Genomic DNA, 10027 nt, shown 5'->3' on the forward strand with positions numbered 1-10027 from the left:
CCCTCTCCATGCTCCTACCCTACCTGCCTTCCCTGTGTGCATCTCTCCACCCTTGTACCCACCCCCTGCCTTTCATACATGCTGGTCCATTGGCCCTGTGGACTGGTTAATTGAAGTCAAGCAGGGGCTTCCCCTTGGGCGGCCTGGCCCCTCTGCTCCCCATGGCCCCGCCCCCCATCTCTCATGGTACTCATCCTATGTTCTTAGACATGGGGGGCATTTCTCATCCCTGGTTGCCATTAAGCGGAGTATCTGGTGGGGGCGGTGGGCTGGTTCAGGCTGCTCTTGGCTCATTCATTTATATCACTTCCCCGCACCTGGAGGCAGCTGAGTTTGCAATCTCCAAGGACTGGGGGCCACCTCAGAGGAGGGGTTACCACCCAGCTCTGTATTTACAAGTGCCTCTGCCACTGTGTGGACAGCGGGCTACAGGAAGGCAGGGAGCCAGTCAGGAGGCCCTTGGGTGTCCACCTGAGAGATGAAGGTAGCTGTGGGTCAGAGAGAAGCAAATTTTCCAGAAAAGAAAGTGAAAGTGTTAGTTGCTCAGTCGTGTCTGACTCTTTGCGACCCCATGGAGTGTAGCCTGCCAAATTCCTCTGTCCATGGGATTCTCCTGGCAAAAAACTGGAGTGGGTTGCCATTTCCTTCTCCAGGGATCTTCCTGACCCAGGGATCGAACCCTGGGTCTCCCTCTTTACCATCTGCACCATCAGGGAAGCCTTTTTTTTTTTTTTTTCTCCTAGAAACAGAGGTCAAATCAAGAGCATTCAGCAGCTGCGGCAGTGGGTGCCCCATCCTTCTCCACCTCCTGTTCCTCTCAAGGAACTTTCTCTGCCGCAGCCAGCTCCTGCCCCTCTATCAGAGCACCATCTGCTGCTGGCAGCAGCTTGTCTAGTAAGAGCCAAAGAGTTCAGCATCCACTTCGGCAAGGGAGTTGCCCCTACCAGTCATGGGGATGTGGGCGTGGAAAACCTCCAACTTGCTGGCCTGATCAAATCTCCCATGGGGCAGCCCTCTAGACTCCAGAGTGAGGCCCCTGCAGGGTCCGTTCTCCGTCCCCCTGCTCAGCTTCTCCCCACCCACATCTTTCCTGGCACACAGCTGGATTTTCATCAGGGGTCTGCTTCCAGGGGAGCCCACACTGAGGACCGTCACTGATCAGATCTGGGGGCTGAGAGGAGGGGAGAAACCAAGTCCAGGCTACAAGGGCCGATGTCCCAAGATGGGGTGCACTGGCCTGGGAGCCCCGGATGGAGGTAGGGCAGGGGTGCAGGTTTCCTTGTGGACAAGTGGCTATACTGGTCATGTTGCCAAAAGCACACTGAGCAGTTCACCATCCAGGAAAAGGTGCCTCAACCCAGTGAGGCTCCCCTTCCCGGCAGGGACTGATGGCCTTTTCCTTGACCCTGGGCTGGCAGTCGGGAGCAGATGAATGCTGGACAGCTGCACAGGGCAGAGGGGCCAGAGGGAGCCTTCTTGGAAAGTGCCTCCCAGAGGACCAGGCTGGTCCCAGAAAGCATGACTCATGAACGAAGCAACCTAATCGAGCCCCCAACCTCCCCCTCCCCGGGCAAGGGCAGGCAGTGCCTCCCCGGCACTGGGCCCAATAGGGCACAGCCTCCCGTGTCTTCCTGGGGGTCAGGATGGATGTGGTGACCCCTCTTCCCATCTCTGCCTTGATCCCAGGCAGCCCACTGACCCCACTGGGCCCCAAGGACTCACCCATCAGCAGGGGGTAGTTGTGCCTCGGGACTCGCCAGGCTCCTGAATTGACACAACCTCAGTCAGCTTCCTGACACCTTTCTGCTCCACCAGGCTGGTGCCCCAGCTTCCCATGTGAGAAATCCCCAGGGACCCTCCCACCCCACCCCCATGGCAGCACCCTGTAGAGTCATGTGGCACACAGGTGCCAGTCATACAAATGCCCTTCCCAGTGCTGGACAGGGAGTGAGCCCAGATCTCGGTAGACTGAAGCCCAGGGCGCACCCCCCCACCCCCGCCCAACCTCAGGACCCCTCCCTGCACCTCTAGACCCTCCCACCCCTCCAAGTGACGCCCTGTGGTTGGTGGGCCTCTCCCCTGCCCCTCCCCCAGCTGAGTCCTAGGGCAAGACCAGAACACTCGCAGAAAGGATGGGGTGTTGGGTGGGCAGGTGATCCTGCAGTGGGATCTCTTGCTCTTGCTGGTATCCCCCGGCCTTCATAACCCTCTCACCCAGCTTCTACACTGGAAGGCTGGCTTGGCTGTCCCTGGTGGGCCAGCCTATCTCCAGAGCTGGGGGCAAGGGACTCAGTGGGTTTATCCATTCTTCTGGCCTAGAGCAGATCCTTAAAGCTTATTCACAGTCAAATCTATTAAGCTTCCCTAGTGGCTCAGTGGAAAAGAATCCTGGAGGTAAAGAATCCACCTGCCAATGCAGGAGACCCAGGTTTGATCCCTGGGTCAGGAAGATCCCCTGGAGGAGGAAATGGCAATCCGTTTCAGTATTCTTGCCTGGGAAATCCCATGGACAGAGGAGCCTGGCGGGCTACAGTCCATGGGGTTGCAAAAAGTCAGACACAACTGGGCAACTAAACAACAACAGATCTATTGTTTACCCCATACCTGGCCTTTGGCTGAACATTAGGCCTCTATCATTGAACTGATGATCCCTATTTTTCGGATAAGGCAGTTGAAGCTTGGAGAGGTTAAGCAACCTACCCCAAGCCACACAGCTGGTACACAGTGGGGCTCCTATGTGACTCTCAATCCCCAGCCTTTGTATTCTTTATGAACCCATGTTGTAGATTCAGACTCAAGGGGGTGCTTCTGGTAGCTTAGGAAAAATCATGGAGTGAATAATCACAGTTACTGCTCTCAGGGCTGCCTGCTTTTATTTACTCATTTGACATTTGGAAAAGATGATTCAAAATGCCAAAGGAACAAGAGTGCTCCTCTGTCCCTGAGCCACCCTGATCCCTTCCCGATACAAGTTCCTTAAGTTTCCTTGGTGAGAGAGTTCATGCATTCACCCCAATCTTAGTATACTGTACATACTGTACTAGTCATCTGTTGCCGCATGACCAATTATTCCCATGTTTAGTGGCTTAAAATATCAGTAAACCTTTATTACCTCACAGTTTCTGAGGGTCAGGGATTTGAGAGCAACTCAGTTGGGTAGTTTTGGCTCAGGGTTTTCAAATTGTTGGCCGAGACTGTAGTTACCTGAGAGCTGGAGGCGACTGAAGAACCCAGTTCCAAGATGAATCACTCGTGGCCGTTGGCAGGAGGCCTCAGTTCCCACCACATGGATGCTTGAGTGTCCTTACAACAGGGCAGCTGGCTTCTCCCAGAGCAAGTGGTCCCAAAGGGAACAAGGTGGCATCTTCTATGGTCTAGGCTCGAAAGACACACGTTTCTGCTTTATCCTGTTAATTACACAGGTCAGCCCTGGTTAACATGGGAGAGGACCACACAGGGGCATGAATCGTCAGAGTTAAGAATTATGGGAGGTCACCCGGAGGCTGCCAACCACACATATTGTCTTGCACCTTGTTTTTTTCCACATAATCCTTGATCAATATGCAGTGGCTTTATCTCTTCAGGTGCATGGTATTCCATGTGGGTGCACCATGATTTATTTATGTAGTCCTCTGTTGAGACCTCTTATCACAGGGTTGTTCTTGGTTTTTTGCTGTTACAGTCAAGGCTGTAATGACTGTTTTTGTATAGGAATTATTTCCAGTATCTCTGGAGGAGTAATACCCGGGGATAGAATGGCTAAGTCAAAGGGTGTGGTGCTTTGAAAATGTAGTCATAAAATTTTTTGATATTTCTTGGATTGAGAAATGGAGTCCCTATCTCCTCCACTAAGTCCAAGTGGCCTTTTTTTTTTTTTTAAATGAATTACCACAAACTTAGCAGCTTTTCAAACACTCATTTATTATTTATGTTTTAATTTATTTATTCTTAGTTAAAAGATAATTTGCTTTTCAATATTGTGTTGTTTGTGCCATATTATTTATTTTTAATTTTTACTTACTTTATTTGCCTATTTGACTTTGTCAGGTCTTAGTCTCAGCATGTGGGATCTTCGTTGGCAGCAGACGATGGGCTCTTCACTGGGCTCTTTAGTTGGAGTGTGCAAGCTTAGTTGCCCCATGGCATGTGGAATCTTAGTTCCCCGACCAGGGATGCTGAGTCCTCTGCATTGCAAGGCAGATTCTTAACCACTGGACCACTGGGGGAGTCTTCCAGAGTGACCCTCTGATGAATTCGATCGAGAGAGATTTGCAGATGCGGTGCTATGTGACGCCTGAGGCTGGGTGATAAAGGGCCATGCCAGTCCCACCTTGACTGCTGGAATACTTGGTCTTGGGGCCCTGAGCCACCATGTGAGGCTGCCAAGCTGTGAGGAAGCCCAAGATGCATGAAGAGGCCACATGTTGGCACATGAGTGAACAGTCCCAGTGACACCCAGCCTTTGAATCATGCCAGCTAAGAGGCCAGTCATGTGAGTGAAGAAGCCTCAGACAGTCTGAGTCACCCCAGCTGAAGCCTTAGACTTCATGAAGTAGAAACAGACCATAGAGAAGTGGGATAAAGGGTATGAGTAGGTTTGATTTGTGCCAGGCACTTAACACACACCTTAGCTCATTTCACCCTCCTAACAAATCCCAAAGAAAGGCAACGCCAAAGAATGCTCAAACTACTGCACAATTGCACTCATCTCACATGCTAGTAAAGTAATGCTCAAAAGTCTCCACGCCAGGCTTCAACAGTACATGAACCATGAACTTCCAGATGTTCAAGCTGGATTTAGAAAAGGCAGAGGAACCAAAGATCAAATTGCCAACATCCGTTGGATAATCGAAAAAGCAAGAGAGTTCCAGAAAAACATATATTTCTGCTTTATTGACTATGCCAAAGCCTTTGACTGTGTGGATCATGCCAAACTGGAAAATTCTGAAAGAGATGGGAATACCAGACCACCTGCCCTGCCTCTTGAGAAATCTGTATGCAGGTCAAGAAGTGACAGTTAGAACTGGACATGGAACAACAGACTGGTTCCAAATAAGGAAAGGAGTACGTCAAGGCTGTATATTGTCACCCTGCTTATTTAACTTCTATGCAGAGTACATCATGAGAAACACTAGGCTGGAGGAAGCACAAGCTGGAATCAAGATTGCCAGGAAAAATATCAATAACCTCTGATATGCAAATGACACCACCCTTATGGCAAAAAGCAAAGAAGAACTAAAGAGCCTCTTGATGAAAGAGGAGAATGAAAAAGGTGGCCTAAAACTCAGCATTCAGAAAACGAAGATCATGGCATCTGGTCCCATCACTTCATGGCAAATAGATGGGGAAACAATGGAAACAGTCAGAGACTTTATTTTGGGGGCCTCCAAAATCACTGCAGATGGTGACTGCAGCCATGAAATTAAAAGACACTTACTCCTTGGAAGAAAAGTTATGACCAACCTAGACAGCATATTAAAAAGCAGAGATATTACTTTGCTGACAAAGGTCTGTCTTGTCAAAGCTACAATTTTTCCAGTAGTCGTGTATGGAGGTTAGAGTTGGACTATAAAGCTGAGTGCCGAAGAATTGATACTTTTGAACTGTGGTGTTAGAGAAGACTCTTGAGGATCCCTTGGACTGCGAGGAGATCCAACCAGTCCATCCTAAAGGAGATCAGTCCTGGGTGTTCATTGGAAGGACTGACGCTGAAGCTGAAACTCCAGTCCTTTGGCCACCTGATGCGAAGAACTGACTCGTTTGAAAAGACCCTGATGCTGGGAAAGATTGAGGGCAGGAGGAGAAGGTGACGACAGAGGATGAGATGGTTGGATGGAATCACTGACTCAATGGACACGAGTTTGAGTAAACTCTGGGAGTTGGTGATGGACAGGGAGGCCTGGTGGGGTCCATGGAGTCGCAAAGAGTCGGACACGACAGAGCGACTGAACGGAACTGAACTGAGCAGTCCTTCAGGGGAGGTAATATCATCTTCATTTTAAAGTTTGGGAGACTAAAGCTCAGAAAGGTTCAGCAACTTGCTTAAGGCCTCACAGCACATGACTCAAAGAGCTGAAATGCGAACTTGGGTTGGATCTTTCTGACTCCAGACCCACTCTCTTACGTGGACACAAGGCTGTCTGTTGTAGGAGAGAAGAAAGTCACCGTGCCAAGCTTACAGGCTCAACCATATGGAACTTCGAGACGTGAAGAACACACTGGGTTAGACAAGAAGTTCCATGCCTGGGGCCTCTGGGAACTATTTTTGGCTATTTTCGGCAGCAACCCCTTGGAAATTGTGTGCTTACTCACTCTCCCAGTGTGGTTTAGTCAGGGAAGACTGAGTGCTCTGTGAGTGCTCTGTGAGTCCCAGAAATTCTGTGCATTGAGAATCTTGACAGACCGGAGGTTCTTCCGAGCAGTGAGCGACCCCTTTGATTAACAAACAAATGAAGATATTACTTCTTTTCGTGGGAGATAAAGCCTCTAAAGGTGGGATTCTGTGTGAACACTTGGCTGGGGAGTAGGTGGGAGTTCCAACCCCAGGCGATTTCTCCCCTCCTGGCGGTAGGTGGTACTGCAACTGAACTCAGCCTGCAGGAGCGGTGAGATGGGCTTACACAGGGGACCCTCTTCAAGGAACTCGCCACTGAGGGGCCGTGAGTGCTGCCTGATGGTGAACCCCGCGGTCTCAGGACTCTTTGCGACCCCATGGACTGTAGTCCACCAGGCTCCTCTATACTGGAGGAACTGTCCCAGGCAAGAATTCTGGAGTGGGTTGCCATTTCCTTCTCCAGGGAATCTTACCAGCCCAGGAACTGAACCCATGTCTCCTGCATTGGCAGGCAGGTTCCTTACCACTGAGCCACCAGGGAAGCACCAGGCGTCAGATGATCTGGGTTTAAACCTCCACCCTGACATGTGTCGGCCAGGAAAACAGAAACCACACCAGGTGTGACAAGCAAAGGAAAATGGTTACATGAATAATGAGGCTAATCGGGCTGATAAGCACCAGCCGGAAGGCCTCCTGAGGGGGTACACGGTGCTCCCCAGCCCAGGAGACAGGCCACCTGTGGGCAGAGGAATGACTGTGAAACTGCTCAGGGGAAGGACCTCCCACTGGAGCTGGTGCCTGCTGCGTGCTGGTGAAGATGCCAGCTGACACGGAGGGAGAACCCCACCCCCCTCTGCTCCCCTCCTCCGTCTTCCAGTCTCCCGTGCAGCGTCAGCTGTGTATGTAGGTGCTATTTGAGTGGGTGTGAATGTATGTGCAAGGGTGTGGGTGTGTGTGACGTGTGGGGCTATGGGGAGGGTGTGAGTGGGGCTGTAGGGGTGAGAGTCGGGCTCCCCATCCTTCTGAAATCAAGTTCCAGAGGAGCCTTTTGAGACACCCCAAAACCACACATGCCAGGCCTCTTAGGGCCGAGTCAGAGGGTCAGGCAGGGGACTTACATGCTTCAACTTGGAGACTAAGTTGCCTGTTACTGGCTGTATAACCTGGTGACCCACATAAACTCCTCCTGTCCTCAGTTTGCACATCAGGGAAATGGGCATAATAACTGGGCCTCAGAGGATGGTTGTGGGGATTCTAGGGGTTGGTGCTTAGAAAATACCGGGCCCAGTGCCTGGGGCGTGGTAACCATGGGTGGCATTAACTGCTATTATTAGCAGTTAATATTTGAAACCAGTGCCTTAGTTTCAAATCTCACTGTGGAAACAGTGGTCTGTGTGCTTCAGCCTATGTGCAGAATTTTACCCTGCCACTTTCTCCTCGTTGTTGTATTTAATCTGAAGAAATGATAACAACCCCTGATTGAAGGTCTAAATCAGCAAGGCTGACCACACCAAGTGCTGCTGGAGATGCAGATCCCTGGGCACCCTCAGGCCCACCGTGGGGTTGGAGGACATAAACCAGTCCCTGGGAAACGGGCAGCACCCGTGGCCCCCAGGCTCCAGCACCCCCATTCCTGGGAGCTGACCCGAGGCCCCAGGGCCCTTGCCCCCACAGGCAGGTGCACAGATGTTCACAGCGGCAACAGCGCTCAGGGAACATCCCTGGAGACAACCCACTTATCCACCAGCAGGATAATGGATAAATGGCGTGCTGAAGCCATAGGATGGAATACTATTTGGCAAGGAAAAAACAAAATCCTATCTTATGTAACAAGGTGGAGGAAGGTCACAGACGTCGTATTGAGCAAAAGAAGTCAGATATAAAACCACACGCTGTATGACTGATGCCACTTATCTGAAGGCAAAATTCAACAGTGACAGAAACCAGAACCAGTGATTACCTCTGTGGGGAGGAGGGGCAGGGTGATCTGAGGGAACCTTCCTGGGTATCAGAAAAGTCCTGTATCTTAAGCCAGGTTCCACGGGCATCAGCCTGTGTCAAAATATATCATTGGACACTTTGTACGAGTGCACACTATGATCATGTTTTACAATAAACACTTTCAAAAATCATTTTTAAAAATTGATGGATTCTAGGGACTTCCCTGGTGATCCAGTGGCTAAGACTGTGAGCTGCCTGTGCAGCGGGCATGGCTTCGGTCCTTGGTTGGGGAGCTAGGATACCACATGCCATGCAGTGTGGCCAAAACAAAATCTTTTTTTCCTTAAAAAAAGGCATTGTAGGAATTGTAGGAAAGAAGTACAGACACCTGCTACCACACGGATGATCCCGGGACTCATCATACTAAGTGAAAGACGCCAGACACAAAAGGCCACATACTTTATGATTCCATTCATATGAAACGTCCAGAAATCCACAGAGAATGAAAGAGGATTAGGCTTGCCAGGGGCTGAGGGCAGGGGGGTACTGTTGAATGAATACTAATGGGTACAAGGTTTCATTTGGGGCTGATGAAAACGTTCTGGAACTAGATGGAAGTGATGGTTGTACAGCTTTGGGAAGGTCTTAAATGCCACTAACCTGCTCACTTTAATGGTGACTTTTATGTGTATTTATTACAACTTTTTATAAAGTAATTGATGGTTAAAAAAAAAAACAAAACAGTGAGCTTCACTCCTGATCCTCACCATGCCCCTGAAAGTGGTGCCCTGTTTTCTCCATTCGGCAGGTGAGGCAGCGAGGGCCCAGAGAGGTGTGCGACTCATCCGGGGTCACACAGCCTCCTAGACCTTGGCTGTGAGCCATCAGCCACCAGTGCAGGAAGGGTTCCTGGAAAGCAATCTGCCCTGAGTTCCTTGTAGAGATCAGAGGAGCCACAAGAGCCCCAGGCCAGGGCAGAGGTCCCCACCCTGGACGCTGGTGACACTTCCCCTGGGGAGGGAGGGGAGCGGGGGGGCGGGAGGGGATGTGCAGACCTCAGGCCTGAACAGCATGTCCTCTCGCCTGCGGTTCTTGGTAGGCTGGGAACAGCCTGTCCTGATGAGTTTCCTGTCACCTCTCGCTGCTTGCTGGCCCCACAGCTGCCACCCCCGCCTCGCCCTGGAGAGGTTGGTCTCTGGGGCTCCGAGCAGGGAGGGGGTCATCCTGAACTGACAGCAGTCACTGCCTACAGGCCACCTCCCCTCTCGGCTCTCCCTGGAAACAGTGTGTGTTTGTTTTTTCCAATTCAAGTTGTGCCTGATAATGTGATAAAAGATAAAGTACAGAGAAACAGAAGGGATGCCCCACACCTGGAAATACCGCCCTCCTCCCTTCTCTCCACACATTTATTGAGCACTTGCTGTATGCCAGGCTCTGCTCCAGTTGCTGGAGACACAGTAGTGAACAAAACCCAATCCCTGCTATCGCACCATGTACATTCTGGAGCGACTTTCTGTGTGTGTGTGTGTACTGTGTGTGTGGTTAACTACAGATGTCGATGGTGGAGAATACAAGCTGAGTTGTTTGTTGAGCACTTTCTCTGACCTGCTCCGTGTGCTTTACATATACCCACTCAGCTAATCTTCAGGACACTCCCACGAAGTAAGTGATGTCAGCAAGCCAAGGCCCAGAGAGGTGAAGTGACTTGCTGAAGGTCACACAGCCAGCCCGTGGCAGAGCTGGGACTGAACC

Source organism: Ovis aries, chromosome 24 (assembly GCF_016772045.2).
Source record: "Ovis aries strain OAR_USU_Benz2616 breed Rambouillet chromosome 24, ARS-UI_Ramb_v3.0, whole genome shotgun sequence".
Classification (NCBI taxonomy): Eukaryota; Metazoa; Chordata; class Mammalia; order Artiodactyla; family Bovidae; genus Ovis; species Ovis aries.